A 16,204-nucleotide genomic window follows, 5' to 3' on the forward strand; every position below is an offset into this window, starting at 1 on the left:
ATTTTTTTTTCTGTATGTGAAGAGTAGAAGATTCACTTTTATCCCTTGGTTAAAAAAAAATGCATAGAATTGTTTTTCTTTGAAAAATCTGGCTTTAATTTAAGGGAAAAATACTAGTCATTCTTATGTACAAGACTGTAGTGTGTAGGAAAGAAGAGAAAATCGAACCAGAGATGGAAGCTAACACCACTTAGTAGAAAACATGTAAAGTAATTCTTATCAAGGATTGCAACACAGGTGCTAAATATGATGTGACTAGACTGACATACGTGCACTTTTTCATCTGTTATGTTCTTTCTATACAGCTCACATTTTTGCAAACAAAATTCAATAAATAAAAGCACCCACACTTCAATCTTTCCCTCCAACACAGACATTCAGCTTCATGCTGAGAAATGGGCATGTATAACCAAAAGTTTTTGAAAGGCTGGACAAATGAACTTCACAGCAAAGAACAGATGTTTTTGCTCATGCAGAAAATGAATTTACCACTAGCTACTAATCTTTGTCTCCTCCAGCTGCTCCATGGTACTCAGTAGTAAAGCTTGACCTGATAATATCTTATGCTCTTCCTTTATAATATCCCTCAAGAACATAAAGAATGAAAATGAACATACCACTTTAAAATAAATAAATAAATAAATAAATAGATCAAAGGTATTTTTATTTCCTTCTGAGATGTGCTTCAGTAATTCTTGGCAAGACTTTCTTTTCTTGGTAGAACACTTTAGGATAAAGTTGAGTAAACTGTTGCTTGGCTCCTTGCATGTAGCATTTTTAAAACAGTTTGTTTCTCCAGAGGGAATAAAACTGTCTTAAGATTAGAACTTCCATAAGAATATTAAATAGTTGACAAAAATCTTTCAAAAATAACCTTTACAGGGCACCAAAAAGTTCAGGACAAATAGTATTGATCTCTCATTCAAGTGTGTACAGAATGTATTATTGCTGTCTGTGGATATCTATAAACCTTGAGAAAATTGTGGAGTCCTGCTAGGGTAGATGCACACGGAAGAGTGTCAGCTGTCAGCAGTACAAGTCCACAGTTGTTCTATTCTGCACACCCCCAGCTGGTGTGCAATGAAATAACCTTGAGAAAGTAATGAAAAAAAAAATTTATAAACAGTGATGGATATTACAAAGGAATTACTAGATGGCAGTTCTAAGCCTAAAAGGAAGGGAAGATTGTGCCATTATAGTTGATTCTGAAAGAAATTTTTGAGTTTCCAAGAAACGCTGTCTTTTTCCTCATTTCTCCAGTCAGCCTGATAAAAGACACTGAGATATTTCCTCTGATATCTGTTATTCACAGATATCTTTTATGTAATTTTCTCTCAGAAGAGGTAGCACTTTATAATATAATAAACAGACAAGCACAATTCTATGCAATATTAAGATAACAAGTAAAATTATTCAACTACTAAAATACATAAAAAAAGCTATGGTCATAATAAAAAATTTCATAACACAGTATCAAACTGTGTGGAAATCAATGAAACTTGCCTATTAGTTGTTTACATATAGGACATTCATCCTTCTTTCTATACATGTTAAGATGATCCTTCAGGCATGTGAGGTATAGAGATAATCCACAAAAGAGCATTTTTTATTGAAAGAGAAAAGGGAAATGAAAATCTATACCTTCCACTTCAAGAAAAAAACAACACCATAAAACAAACAAACAAACAAAAAGTTTCATATACTTTCAACCAATTTCAAAAACAGCGTAATATAACCATAGCTGAATTATTTAACCTAGATCCTATCTTGAATAACCTTTTATTGGAAATATTAAAAATAAAAGGTCCTAAGATGTTCCAAATTAAAAGGTTATTTCCATCAATAACTTATTGAGACACAGCTTAAAATTCATACTGTTTCCGAAGCATTTACTTTTGGATACTTGTGGTACTATATATTTTCTCTTTTTGTGGTAGAAAAGCAGAGCTTGTGTGGTTACCAAGTGACACTTCTTTTTTTTTACTTTATAAAATGAAAAGGAGTCAGAGTAGTTGCAGGAATTCAGCTCAAGTATCAATCTACTCTCCAATACAGTTACATTGTTAAGAATTCACAAGAAAGTAGTCTTCAGGTACAGGATTAGTTGTGGACTTTCGTTTTTGTTGCTCTACAAGTATTTGAAAACTACATTCTGCAATAACTACCATAAACACAACAACAAATTATACTTTTTTTTCCCCATCTGAGAAGCACATTAATAAGGAAAATTCAAAATTTTGTAGTCAAGACCAAGCAATTACTCTCATTAACATCACCAATTTGATGTTTCACCTGGCAAACCATCAAATAGCCTTTTTTCTTTCAGAAAAAGTAGAAGCAAGTAGTCAAGCTCTTCATGAAATATGTGAATGTGAATTCATTTATGAACTAACTCAGTCTAGACTGTAGATTTCATAAATATAGTATAAAATTCTCCTCAATGTGTCTGATTTTCATACTGACAGACCTATCACATCCTGTCCAATGATCAGGAAATAGCTGTAGTTGCTCTGGCTCTCTATATGAGGGACTCCTCAAATACAGTTAAAAGTGTGTTGAACCAAAATAAATTTTTCTGTACCATAAGAGGCATACATTACTGAGTAAAAATAATTTTGTGCTTGCAGTTCCTGTTGGGAGGAGGTTTTTTTGATTGGCTGGTTTGATGTGGTTTTTTTGTGGATTTTTAATTTTTTTTCTTTTTTTCTTTTTATTTAAGGAAAACAACTTATCACCATTCAAATGGTAAAAGAATAAAACTGGTGAAGATATATGTTTGTTGTGTAGCTGTTTGTCTCTTCTTATCCCCCAATTCCCCTCACCAATTATCTGAAAGACCATGGGACTACTTTAAGAAAAATAAGTTGTTTGGAGGGTTGTTGGCATGCCTCTAAATATGGCACTAATTAATGTATGGGGTATTTTTTATTTTCTCAGATGAACCAAAAATACTTGTTTAGAATTCCAGAGATTTTTGCTAGCATCAGGCTAAATTGCAGAACTACTTTCATACCATCTTTTGTGCCATGTACTCTGTGGTAATTGCAACCTTGGGTCACATTAGGCAGACATCATTCTGTATCTTCTAAGCTGAAAAACAATGAATAGAAAGAAAGTCTCATAGATGGCTATATTACAAATTTTCTAACATTGTAATTCCCACAAATTTTTGTGGGCAGATCTGTCATGCAGGAGTTCACACCAAAATTAAAAATAAATTAAAAAACAAACAGGAATGCCACTGCATTAGAGAGAATACTTGCTTTTCTGCTGGACAACATACTTGTATATTGCAGTTATACCTAAACATTGCCAGCACTGGGTAGGCCATTTCCTAGCAAAATTCACTTTCCCCTTTCCCAGCCTTTTGTTACCTAGATTTCCTGATGCCAGGAGGACTGACAGGTTTTAGCAGAAAGAGTAATTCACACATATTAAATCTTCATGTGAGGGTTCAGGGTAAACCCTACATTACATGGTAGTAATAATAACTGAAGCATCATCCATGAGAGGTATGCAAGTCATGCTGGAGCTCTGGTGTGGGTGACAGAGTTTCCTTGGAATCTGATATAGCACATGGAAAGGATTTATATTTTTATACAGGTGTCCTGGTTCCAGTAAGGACAGGGTTAATTTTTGCAGTAGCCAGGTGGGGGGCCTGGAGATTGTTCTGTACCACCTCACACCATTGCCAGGATCAGAAGGAATGGATAATGTCTGCAAAGATGGGGTTCCTTGCAGTCGAGGGAGGGTGACAGAGGCAGAGGTTGGGTAACGCCAGCTCTGAGCAGTCACATTTGAATCCTTCGCCTCTCTTGTACACTTTGTTATTGATTCCATAACTGTTACTGTTCATTTTCCTATCTCATTGCTGTTTCCAGTAAACTCTTCTTATCTCAATCTCAATCAAGGTGATTTTTACCTTTTTCATCTCCAATTCTCCTCTCCAGTCCACTGCAGGGAAGGGAGAGGGAGACCAAGGGAGCAGCACATGGTTTCACCGGTAACACTAATTTGGGGAATAATATTCCTAAACCCCAGCATGTGGACATGGAAAATAAAGTTGGGAATAAAGTTGCATTACTTAGAACAAGACATCCTTCCAAGCAAACTGCTCACACTTTTTCCTAAGTATCCTAACAAATGGCCAGAGAGAGGATTGATACTAGCAATCAGTTTAGCCTGCATGTGCCTGGACAGCTGTTCTAACATGTTTTTAATCTATTTACCCATAGGAAAATTCTCTAAACTATGATAATCAAAATTAATCTCATTTACAAAGAATTTTCAGAGTGTGAACAGAATGAATGCACATGTATGTAATTCTCTTGTTGCTGCTGTTTTAATCTGCATTTTGCTATTTATTGGAGTCCAGGAAGAAGTGCATTTAATTCCTGAGACTCAGAAACTAGCAATTCCTATTTGGCTTTATGAAGGAAGACATACTGTCAGAACACAAACCAGTAAGCATAACTACTTGAAGAAAAAAAAAAAAAAATACACCCATTCTATGGAGCACTGCCCATTTTAACTGATCTTATATAAAATAAAAATCTATTCCTGCAATACTACTTGCTTGCTCTAAGGATTTATGCTGTAGCATAAATTTTTGTAGCAGGTTACAAACCCATCAAGTTAAAAGTGAGGCATCATTTCATTGAGTAGATGCTTCTACTGATGATAATGAATTGCTGATTTTCTGAGTGAAAAAGACACCCTGAATGTTCATGTAATATAAAATATTCATAGAAAGGTTCAGGTAAGAAGGGATGCTTAAAGATTATCTAGTTCCAACCCTCATGCCATAGGCAGGGACACCATCCAGGAACCATTAGGTTGCTGAAACCCCCATCCAGCCTCATGTCAAAGACTTCCACAAATGGGGCATCTACAACTTCTCTGGGCAACCTGAACCAGTGTCTTACTACCTACATCATAAAAAAAATTCCTTCTGATGTCTTCAGGCCCTAGATATGAAAGAAAAAAAAAAAAATTAAAAAAATATATAAAAAATAAAATGAAATTTAAAAATAAAATAAAATAAAATAAAATAAAATAAAATAAAATAAAATAAAATAAAATAAAATAAAATAAAATAAAATAAAATAAAATAAAATAAAATAAAATAAAATAAAATAAAATAAAATAAAATAAATAAAATAAAATAAATAATTTTTTTTAAAGTCTTTCTCCATCTTTTATTTAATTTTACTTTAAATATTGAAAGACCATAATAAATAATATGTTCCTAGAGTTTTCTCTTCTCCAGGCTGAAAGATTCCAGCTCTCTCAGCTGTTCTTCTCAAGCAACATGTTTAACAGGTCCATGACTTTCTTACTCTGAGCTGGATGCAGCATTCCAGGTGGGGTCTCACCACTGCAAGGGGGAGGGGCAGAGTCACTTCCTTTGACCTGCTTTGGATGAAGCCCCAGATACAACTGGACAATTGGAAATCACAGATTGATGGCTCAGGTCCAGTTTTTTGTGTACCAGTATTTCCAAGTCCTTCTCTGCAAGGCTTCTCTCAGTGCCTTAATTCCTCAGCCTTTACTGCTGTTGGGGATGTACTCATCCCAGCTGCAGCACCTTATATTCGGTTTTGTTGAAATTTATAAGATTATAAGATTAATATGAGCCTACACCTTAATCTTGTCAAGGTTCCTCTGGATGGCATCCCTTCCTTCCAGTGAATCAACAGCAATCAGATGCCTGATGTCATCTGCAAACTTGCTAAGGGGGCACTCAATGTCATCATCCATATCTGTGGGGAAAATATGAAGTGGTTTTGGTCCCAGTATGGATTTTTGAGGGACACAACTTTTAAATGGTGTCCACTTGGACCTTGAGCCACTGACCACAACACCTTGGATGTGACCATCCAGTCAATTCCTTATCCCTCTAATAGTCCATCTGTCAGACCCTTCTCTCTCCAGTTTAGTAGTCAAAATGCTGTGTGGGACTATATAAAATTCTTTACACAAGTCTAGGTAGATTACATGGAAGAGTCCAATGAAAATACTACTTTACTAGCAATAAACTAAAAATTTGGATGATATTCCAGTTCCTACACTCTTGTGCCACTGGGGTTCTACTAAAGACATAGCAATGTTGAAGATAGGGAGAAAACAAGGATCAGTTGCAAGTTTTTTCTGAAAACAAAGAGAAGTTTGTAAGAGTATGAACATACAAGACTAGAAAACACATTTATTTTTACATATCAGACTCATCATTTAGAATATCTTAGAAATATCCTGACACCAGATTTAGCATAATTCTGAATACTACTAGAAATTTCTGGAAAATGACAGCACATATGCCTAACAGCAGTTGCTACAGCTTCATACCCACTCACCTCCCTACCTTCATATCTTGGCTTTCTCACTAGTCTCCTAATCTCTGCTGGGATTAGGTATGAATGCTTAAATGTACCTTCCTCTATTAATTCAATCTTTATACTTGCTGCTGATCATGACCTGTTTATCATGGAGCAATATGATTATGATACCTGCAGTATGCTAGTCAGTCACAGAAATGTGCAACTTATTTCACACTTTTTGCATAATGCAATCTCTCTTTTTAATATGCCTTAAATCCTATTTTTAATTAGAAAATCAAAATCTTCATTTTAAAATTTTTGAATCGCTTCATACCTATAGGAAAAAAAAAATTATTTGCATGATATTTATCTCATCCAGAAATCAGAAAAGCAACTCATTGCATGTGCAAACAAGCAAGCTTTGGCATAATAAATAAATCACTGCATTAATGAAGAGATTCTTGGAGTTTACAAATCTTGACAATCTAAGACCTCTGTTTTACTTTCAAGGATAGAATTCTGTGCACTTTTGTTATTTTACAAGACACCATTAAAACATTTCATACAAAACACATCTATATGTGTGCAGGACTTAAGACAGGTTATAACTTTATTAATACAGAAAACTACATTTTTGTTAACACTAGATTCATTAGTAGCACAGATTTGATCATCATGAGAGATTATTGCTCAATAAAATATTGTCAAGTAATTGAATCTGTAAAAATATTCATTGACACACCCTGACTTGCACACTCTATCACAGTTGACATTCTAAACAATGTTAAACCTACTTGAAATGTTTATTGGAGATTATCTTCTCTTAAATAGCATTGAATGCTTTTATTAGTGTGAGAGAAGTATTTGCCAACTAGAATACATGTTAGTTTTGAAAAGTCCTATTTCTTTAGTGCTTCTAAGTATAAATACTCCCAGCCTCAAATTTTGCACAGTAGCACAGGTGGATTAAGAAACTGAAAGAATTAGTCCAAATATGTGCCCCACAATCAAGCAAATCTCCTGGAAGCTCGGGTGTGGGTTGATGTCCAGCCCTAAAATGGCACCTGCAAAGTATGTCCTGGTTTGGTGGCTTTGCATGTCTGATTCCCCTGTGACTTAGTTTGCAACAGGCTAGACTGGAACCATACAGTCTCAACATGCTACTCTTGCCAAAGAAACAGACCAAAAATTCCCGTCTCTCTTGATCTCATCACTGTTTCTGCCTATATGTTGCTTTCAGTGCTTTTTTTTCAGAAGGTAATCTTTTAGCTTAGATCAGCCTAAGGATTCAGTTTTAACTGAAGACAGAAAAAACCTACTAGCACAGCTAAGGAGATTGTGAAATCTTTTAGGAGTGAACCATTCACTCCTATAAGAAGGAGAAACCATTTCATAATTTACTTCATAGACTACTTTGCTGTTAAATCCAACAAATCCTGAAGTGCAGTCCAGGTAGAGAACACAAGAGAAGCGACACAGCAGCTAAGGCACACCTATCCAGGTCATCAATCAACAATATTCATAGTTCTGCTAAGGTATATTGTATATGGCTGCAAAAAAAGCATGACATTCTGGCATCCCAGGAGCTGAGTGAACAGACCAGGGACATAATAGCTTTCATTTACTTATGGCTGAAAGCTTTTCAGGACTACAGCCAAACAAGCAAATACAGGTTAAAAAAAAAATAAATCCTTGTACAACTGAAGCCAAACTCAAGTTTTTATAAAACACAGCAGGAGCACCAGAGGTATTTAAATCTTTTGCAATTTAGATGGTACTCTTGCTCTTCACAGTCTGATAACATAAAGCTCCTCTCTTCCTACCATTAGAGCAGCTTTTCATGGACTGCTGAGCCCTAGGTGTGTAAGAGTACAGCAAAAGGCTTAAAAAAACAAAAGGCTGCGATTTTCTAAGCCCAAAAAGAACTGCTTTGTCTCCTTCCACCCAGTGCTGCTCACAGAGAATGGTACAGACCCTGCTGGGATGTTCTCAATTCCAAAATGATAAAGTGCAAAAGCTAATATCCTCAAACTGCTACCACTTTTTATTTTGTATTTTTAGATAATGATAATTTTGCCTTGGTACACATTAAATCTTAATGGGAAGATAGAGTTGTCTACAAATTAATCAGCAATGACAGATGCCACAGTCTAATTATAGCACTGAAATGTGCAAAGAACTGTAATGAAAACTGATTACTATCCACATAATTTCTACAATTTTAATTATAATAAATACTTCAAATTACTAATTATAGAAGTAAGTCACATTTGCCTACTCCATTTCTCATTATAAAATTTCTACAGCAATGGTGTTGCTATATATTTTTGTTCCATTAATTTACTTATTCCATTATGACCTATTTCAAATGTGTTTTTTCTGAATCAGAAAATTTAAATTGCATGTTATTTCTGAAGGAATATGCTTAAAGAAGCAACACACAATATTTAATTAGTATTAAAGCCTCAAATAATACTTCTTCAAATAAATAATAATAAATAATAATTCTTCTTCAAAAGAAGAAGAATTTTATCTTTAACATAACATTGACTGGACAAGAGGAAATTGCTTCAAGCTGCAGATTTAAATAATGTAGTAGTGATGTGAATTTCTTTACCGAAGGATGGTCAGGGACTGACATAGGCTGTACAGAAAAGTGGTCATGGTCTCTGGAAATGTTCAAAAAATGTGTGGATGTGGCACCTGGGGGCATGGTGCAGTCGTGAATACAGCAGGGTTAAGTTAGCAGTTGGGCCTGATGATCTTAAAGGCCTTGTCCAAGAACGTTCTGAGATTCTGACTTCTCACTTTACACATAGAAACAGTCAATAAACTACCTAAGATAAACACCCTGCAAAAACTTCCCTCTTTTTAGAAGCTTAAGAATATCTGGCAAGTCCTGATATATGTCTACCATGAAGGGCTGATTTCAGGCAATGTGAGAGAAAGTACAGGGAATTGCAGAACTCAGGAACTCTTCATGAGAAGTTGCAAGAGGCATGTTCTATTCTATCTTCAGTTAAAACACTTAAGGATGATGATAAAGGAAGTGGGGCCAAGAAAGTCTGGAAAAGCTCTGAAAAGAGCAAAATCAGAACCAAACAGAAAAAGAATCCTCCAAAAGAATAGAGGAATAATATCTCCTGTGAAGATAGAGTTGAAAGAACCATACTTACACAGGCACCAAAATTCTAATTTCAGTTCAGAACTCTCATTACCACCTTAAAGTAGGACACTCAAGCAAACAAACCAATTTCTGGTAAATAGAGTGGTATATAAAAACTCTCTTGTGCATTTTAGTGTTCTGTCTTAAGAGTTAGAGTTTTATGGTAATGGTGGAGAAAATGACTGCATAGAATCCCAAGAGGGCACTGAGTTCCTTATTAGATACCAAATCAGTTTTAACAATACAAAATTTAAATATAAGCAGAACTTCTAATACACAAAGGGCAAGGCATGCAAGCAATACCTACACACACACACACACACACACATATATATAGAGATCATTTCTGTCAAATTAAACATTTTCCCTGCATGCTTTTGGACATATCATGTAAGAATATCAATCCCCTTCTGCAACCCTCCTGTAAGTGCAGTTGCATCCTCACTCTACATATACACACCCTCACATGAAAGGAATTTGTATGCACATGCTAATTCAAGCCTATACAAAAATAACGTTGTAGTGGTGTTGCCTCTAGCTTCCAGAGGCTGGCCCACAAATCTTTATTGCTTGAAAAAACATGCACTTCACCAAGACAGCCTTTGCACATAGTTGAATATATATGTCCTTTGAAAACAGCCCTGCATATCCTCCAGTGCTCAAGTCACTTTTATAAAATCCATTCCCACTGAAATATATTCTGCATATCCTAACACCTGTTCTGGGACCAAAAGAAAGAACAGTGTTCTGATGGGAAAAGGGTGGGGAGAGATGCAAAATATTTAAAGCAAAAGTTCTGAAAACATAAAAATTTAAATTGGCCCAGATGCTTAACTGCTTTGAGCATCCCTGGGCATACAGCTTGTGCCTAATGAAGCAGCATTAGTTCAGCCTTTGGATGTAAGCAACACATTCAGTTGCTCCTGACACATCACTGAAAATAATTGGACCACGCTAAAGGATATCAGATGAGTGCCAGAGATATATGTCATTCAACATATAAATGTCATAATTATTTCAACTAGGAGAAGAAATGCCCAAAATAAAACACTTATAAAGGCTGGCAAAATGAATTGTTTTCTCATTTTGAATATAAATTAATTTAAAATTAAAACTGTTTATTTTCTTCTTAGATTTGCAGTGCTCCCTGTTTTTATCCATAATTCACTGCCATTCATTACTTAATTTACTTTGATTCTGGTAAATTAGTTTAATTTCCTAAGCCTTCTCAGCAAGTCAGTTAAATAGACAGAAAACTATCAGTATTAGAAATATTCTTCTCTGTTTAGGGATTTTCATGTGTTTTCCAAATAAGAATGGATGGAATAATTGTACAAGCTGACCCAAAAAGGAGCAGTAGGCATTTGACCACTTTAAAAATAAAGTGTTGAGGGTAAAATCTTATTTCTCCTGTTGCTGGTGAACTGGTTGCAAGTTTTGTCACAGACACAAAGAAGTCTTAATCTGATTATTTCAAAGTAACCATGGAACTTAAGCTCATAAAAATTCTGCTTCCTCAGCACTCTTCACTGCAGTCTACTCTGTCTGATGCTCCATCTAAGGACAACAAGGAGCCTACTACAGCCTTGAAACAAGCAGGTGCAACACCTTAGAGAAGCACTAGCTGCTTATTATTCCAGGTGCAAACTTTTCAGATATGATCCTCCCAGCCATGGAGATGCCTGTGCCAGCACTTGACTTCATCAGGGAGAATGCATGGAGCATGAGAGACAGCAGGCACCACTTGAAACAAGGAGGTTCAGACTGGAGATAATATCTTTTTTCCCCTGAGACTGCTTGGAGTAGGAGGTTGAACAGACTCGAGAATTCTTGAGGTACCTTCCAACCTGAATTGTGGTTCTGCATATACCAAAGAAATATGAATATTTTTATTACTAGGACTTGATTTGTGCTCCTCCACCTGAAAAAAGTGACCACATCCCTTTTTGATAAACATTCTGGTAAAAGCTGTTATTCTAGCATATGTGCATTTTTTAAAAAAAATAATATAAATTTTTAGACTCTATGAAAATAAACATGCATCACACAGGGAAAAACATTTGTACACCTTGCACAAACCTGATTTGCTACTGTTTCTTCAACAGCCGTAAAAGAATTTCAGGCTATTTAAAGGAATACTACATCAAGGAAATCAGACCTTGAAATATCTTTGTTTTTAAAAGAAACTAATTAAATTAGAGTCAAGCATCATTTTAGGTACTGTATATTGTTTGTGTCTCAAGCCAAGACATCTTTAAGGTGGGCTTTTTGTGGTTTGGTTTTCATCTTAATATAAAAGTTCTTTTCTCTTTCCCACTTCTATTTCAATGAATTGAAAAAATATTGAGAAAAACTAGCTAAGGAGAGCCCATAAATGTTCCACAAATATATAATGAATTCAGAATAGGTAGAAGATAATTATTTTCTTATTGTCTTGATTATTAAAAAAAAAATCCATGCTGACATTTTTTTAAAAAAAAACAAGGAACAACATAAGAAGGAATGTGATTTTAAAGTTAAGAAATCACCCAAATGGTTTGATGGCATCACTTGTGTGTTACAAATAATTTGATAAGAGACAGACAATTTTCTCAAAAGGAACTGTTGACTCAGATTCCTAGATGTATTTCTTTTGGAGCAAGTATATATCTTCAGTCCTATCTGACATCTAGAAGTTAGTTTGGCTAGGATGCTAAATGTTTGCTTTGAGCACATAGATTTTCAGCTTGTGTTAGCAAAGAAACAATCTAGTGTTTTATGCTGCAGTCCTCAACACTGGGCTGGGGTGTAAGAGGCCAGAATGTCAGTATTGGGTCCTTTATCTCCCACCCATAGCTCAGTGTGACACCAATGGATGTGCAGTGAGGAGAATGAGCAGGAAGAAGATCCAGGCTCTGACCACAGCCTGAGATGTCAGAACCTGCAGCAAAAAGTATACAACAGGTAGTAGGATGTCAGTCTGGAGGAGGTGCAGGGTGATGAAGAGTTGAAATGTAAATGTATGTCTTTTCTTAGCCTAGAAGGCACTGGCTGTTTTGTGCAGAGTGACAAACTTCCAAAGAATAACATGTGCTCCAGGGCATTCTTCAAATAGGGACAAATATGGATGGAAATACTGCAAACTTCAGACTGGGTCTGTCACATATATATCTGATTTTAACATCCTGGTGATTCATGGTGACATTCTGCTAAATCACCAGAACTGACCCCTAGACAGTGTCATCAGAAGGTTGTGAGGTAGGGTAGAACACTGCCTCCAAAGTAGTCAAAAGCCTCAAAATAAATACTTAGAGACTAAAGACTAACATTGGTACTGGGACTCAGTAATTTTTAAAGGATCCATTATTAAGCTGTTAAAAAAATTCCAGGCAGGCATTTTGCCACCATACAAGATTTAAAATCTTCACATGAAGAATAGTTCATGAGTAAAAAAACCCAACAAGTTGTGACAGCCATTGCCTGTTTAAATCTTCAAAAGAATCAAAGACCTCTTTGTCTTTTGCTTCATGCTCCTGGAATTGGTTTCAAACATTGTCAACACAAATGAAGATGATGAATTTACTGTTTCCAATCCATAGTAGTGATCAAAACATTTCTATTCTTGACAAAGATTTCTCAAGAAACAAGACTAAACCACTTACGTATTCTAGCAGAGGAAGACAGTCAAAGAGAAGGCCAAGGTCTCAGCAGAGTATTCTGTGGACAGAGATGAATGAAAGCACATGCTTCCAATTACAAATGCAGAAACAAGTAAATTAAATCATAGAAGTTTTATTAACTGGTGTTATTCTAAAGCATTTTCTTTTGACAGATTGAACATATCATAGTTACAAACTGGTAGCTAATGGGAATCAGTGTCTTGACATGCAGTTTCTGCTTTGGAACTGCAATAGGCAGGGCCCCCTGAGGTTCCCCCTAAAATTACAGGAGTGGAAGGGAGGGATTGTTATTCAGAGCAACCTATTCCCAGTTTTACCATCTGCTATTTCATGTTTAATATTTACATAAAGCTTAGAGAAAAAAAGTAATTATGCATCCAGTAAGAAAACCATGCATAAACATTTCTCATAACATTTTTTTACCAGCTTCTTCTCAGAAGTCAGTAACAGAAGAAAGAAGCCTGAAGCCAGAAATATGCTAATTGAGATGCACAGGTATTAATCAACAGACTTAAGAAGAAGAGAGAAAGGAAAGGATTTGGTTTCCTGCACTGGAAGATGATATCCTGGTGCTAATTCACAGGAAATTACAGGAAATAAACAAGAAAGAGAAATGCAGATAATATCATCTGGGACTGAAGAAGAAAATACTTGCCCCAAACCTTAACATAAAATTACTTCAATAAATGCCTTCCAAAACAGAAGTCAGGCAGCCGCAGTTTCAAGAGCTCCCAAAGATATACCAATCCCTAAATTATTTTTTGGCCTGTTTATCAGCTTTGAAGGCTAGCATAGATACAGAAACTTCTAGGGAGAATCTTATTGTTAAATACATTTAAATAATTAACTTACAAACTTTTTAATTAATTTGATTAATTTTTCTACATCTAAATCCATTTCATTTTAAATCCTGTTACATGCAACATGACTGAATAAACAAGGCATTCCTTCATATTGAGTAGTGAATTTTGGAAAACATCCTGCATCACCTTCTTCTCTTTCTCCTGCCTACCAAGCAGTAACAATATTTCCTATCTCCCAGCTGCACAATCAGGCTCTGTACAGGTCCAACCACTTCAAGGGGTGAAGGATCATCAAGGAAAATCTATTGCTTGAAACAAAGCATGAGAGAGAAGATGGGCACTTCCTAGATTTCATTTAGCAAAAGTTCAGTGTAGAAAGTGATACTTCTGGGAAAAACTGAGTCAAGAAGTGTCTCTTCACAGCCCCATAAAAGTACCTAAACATATAAATACTTAAATAAAAAGAGTTTAATAAATAAAATGCTGCAGATCTGCTGTACTTTGCTACAGACAGCTGTGGGAGTGGGGCAGGAACCACATTACAACTGACACTGAGCAGCACCAAGATTTACAGTTTTGCCAACCAAACTTCCTCAGCTTCCTAAACTTCCAGGTGCAACTCAGCTAATAAAATGCTTGTCTGGTCTTGTAGTCTTTACACATCATAAATCCTTACTCACACAAGAGTCTTAGCTCTGATCTCTATTGTTTCTACACAAAGAGTAGTTCTGGAAAAGCAAACAAATAGAGCAGAGAAGCTGAGATCATAGTTGGGCCAATTAATGTGAAGTTTTCATAATTTCCTAATGATTGGAGCCTCATTCTCCTATTTGTATATTTTTCTTCCCTCTCTCCCACCTTTGTCTTTATTATGTGCAATCAACAAAACTTCTCCACATTTCTTAACCATAATGCATTTCTTAATTGGACTTCATCCTAAAAATTATATCCCTCTGTGATATCTAGGAATACAGTGCTAAATTGTTTGTGATGAAGCCAAATCCTTTACTCACATCATTGCAGGATGAATTCAGGGTCTGAACATTTCATTTGAAATGGCTTACAGAGTCTCATCGTTACCATGGAGCACCTTCTCCCAGTCCACAGCTCAGAATCCTTCACTAGACATCTCCTAGGATATCAGGGAAAGAAAAGGTTTTACTTTTAAAGCCTAAAGAAAATAGTTCCCCATTTTGGGCACAGGCTAATAACAGTGCTTTTATACATAGATTTAGAAAAGTGGGGTTTTTTTTCACAATATTTTCCAGGTAGAATATGTAAATGACTAAACAAAAATTGTTTCTTTTTATTAACCCTTCATTTTCTTTGTTTTATTGTGGAATAGGAAACACAGATTTCTCATCCCATAACCTAAACTCACAAGAGACTTGAGTTTGAAAATCCTGACCAAGAAGAGCTGAAGTTCAGTTGTCTTTGTCCTGACTGGGTGCTTTATTGTCTGATCTCCTGGACATGAGGGGTGGCCTCCTTAGTGACATACCTCAAAATCTTGGCCAATTGATGTATTTGGCACACACTGAAAACACATAAGAGACCTTGATCATGAAAGACACGTATCTAAGCCTAGTTATGTAAACTCTGGGTCTTAACCAGAGATTAAATGAAACTGAGATTTATTGAAAAATAAAGTATTTGTGTGCATTTTCAGTCTTCATCTAATCTTATTACACATTGGAAGTTTAAGTATCAGAATCTTAGTAAAAAATGTCAACAAGATTTTTTCAGTCTTAACATTTTGAATTCAGATTTAAGCCATAGGAATCTCAGGTTATGGGAAGGATGGGATATTGTTTGAGGAATGGCATAATTAAAATCTAATTAGCTCCACAAAGGAGGCTGCTATGGATGAACAAAAGAGATTCCTTGATGTCAGGGACAATAAAACACAGATTTGTTTGGAAAGTTTAGGTATTTTTTTTAGCTATCTTGAATTATAAGATATCCTACATATGAAAGATTAACATTAATTTGTAGAAAAGAGTTTCAGCAGAGAGTGAACAGCAGCACAATTATAGAGACGCAGAAATCTAAATTCATTTTATCTATTGCTCTAGAAGGTATGCACTATAAAATTGTACCAGTTATGTTTAATAGAAGCCCAAAGCTATTGCTATCAGAGGGCAACTTAGTCTTTTCCAAAGCAGCCTATTATAAGTGAAATTAGTAGAAGAGTGGAAAAAAATTATAGGCTCGTTTTGTGGAGGAGGGGGTTATGGTCTGTGTGTCTTTTGGGGCTTT

The 16,204-nt window shown here is 35.5% G+C and overlaps 1 long non-coding RNA gene across 1 annotated transcript; it reads right to left on the minus strand.

Annotated features, from left to right (window-relative positions):
* Positions 1–648: 648 nt before the first annotated feature.
* LOC147655400 (uncharacterized) lies at positions 649–3,090 on the minus strand. The gene is made up of 2 exons (XR_015285172.1): positions 3,014–3,090; positions 649–1,090 (listed from the first exon to the last, which is right to left on the minus strand). It is a non-coding gene; the product is annotated as an uncharacterized LOC147655400 (long non-coding RNA).
* Between the last annotated feature and the right edge of the window lie 13,114 nt (positions 3,091–16,204).

Source organism: Cyanistes caeruleus, chromosome 1 (assembly GCF_971803275.1).
Source record: "Cyanistes caeruleus chromosome 1, bCyaCae1.hap1.1, whole genome shotgun sequence".
Classification (NCBI taxonomy): domain Eukaryota; kingdom Metazoa; phylum Chordata; class Aves; order Passeriformes; family Paridae; genus Cyanistes; species Cyanistes caeruleus.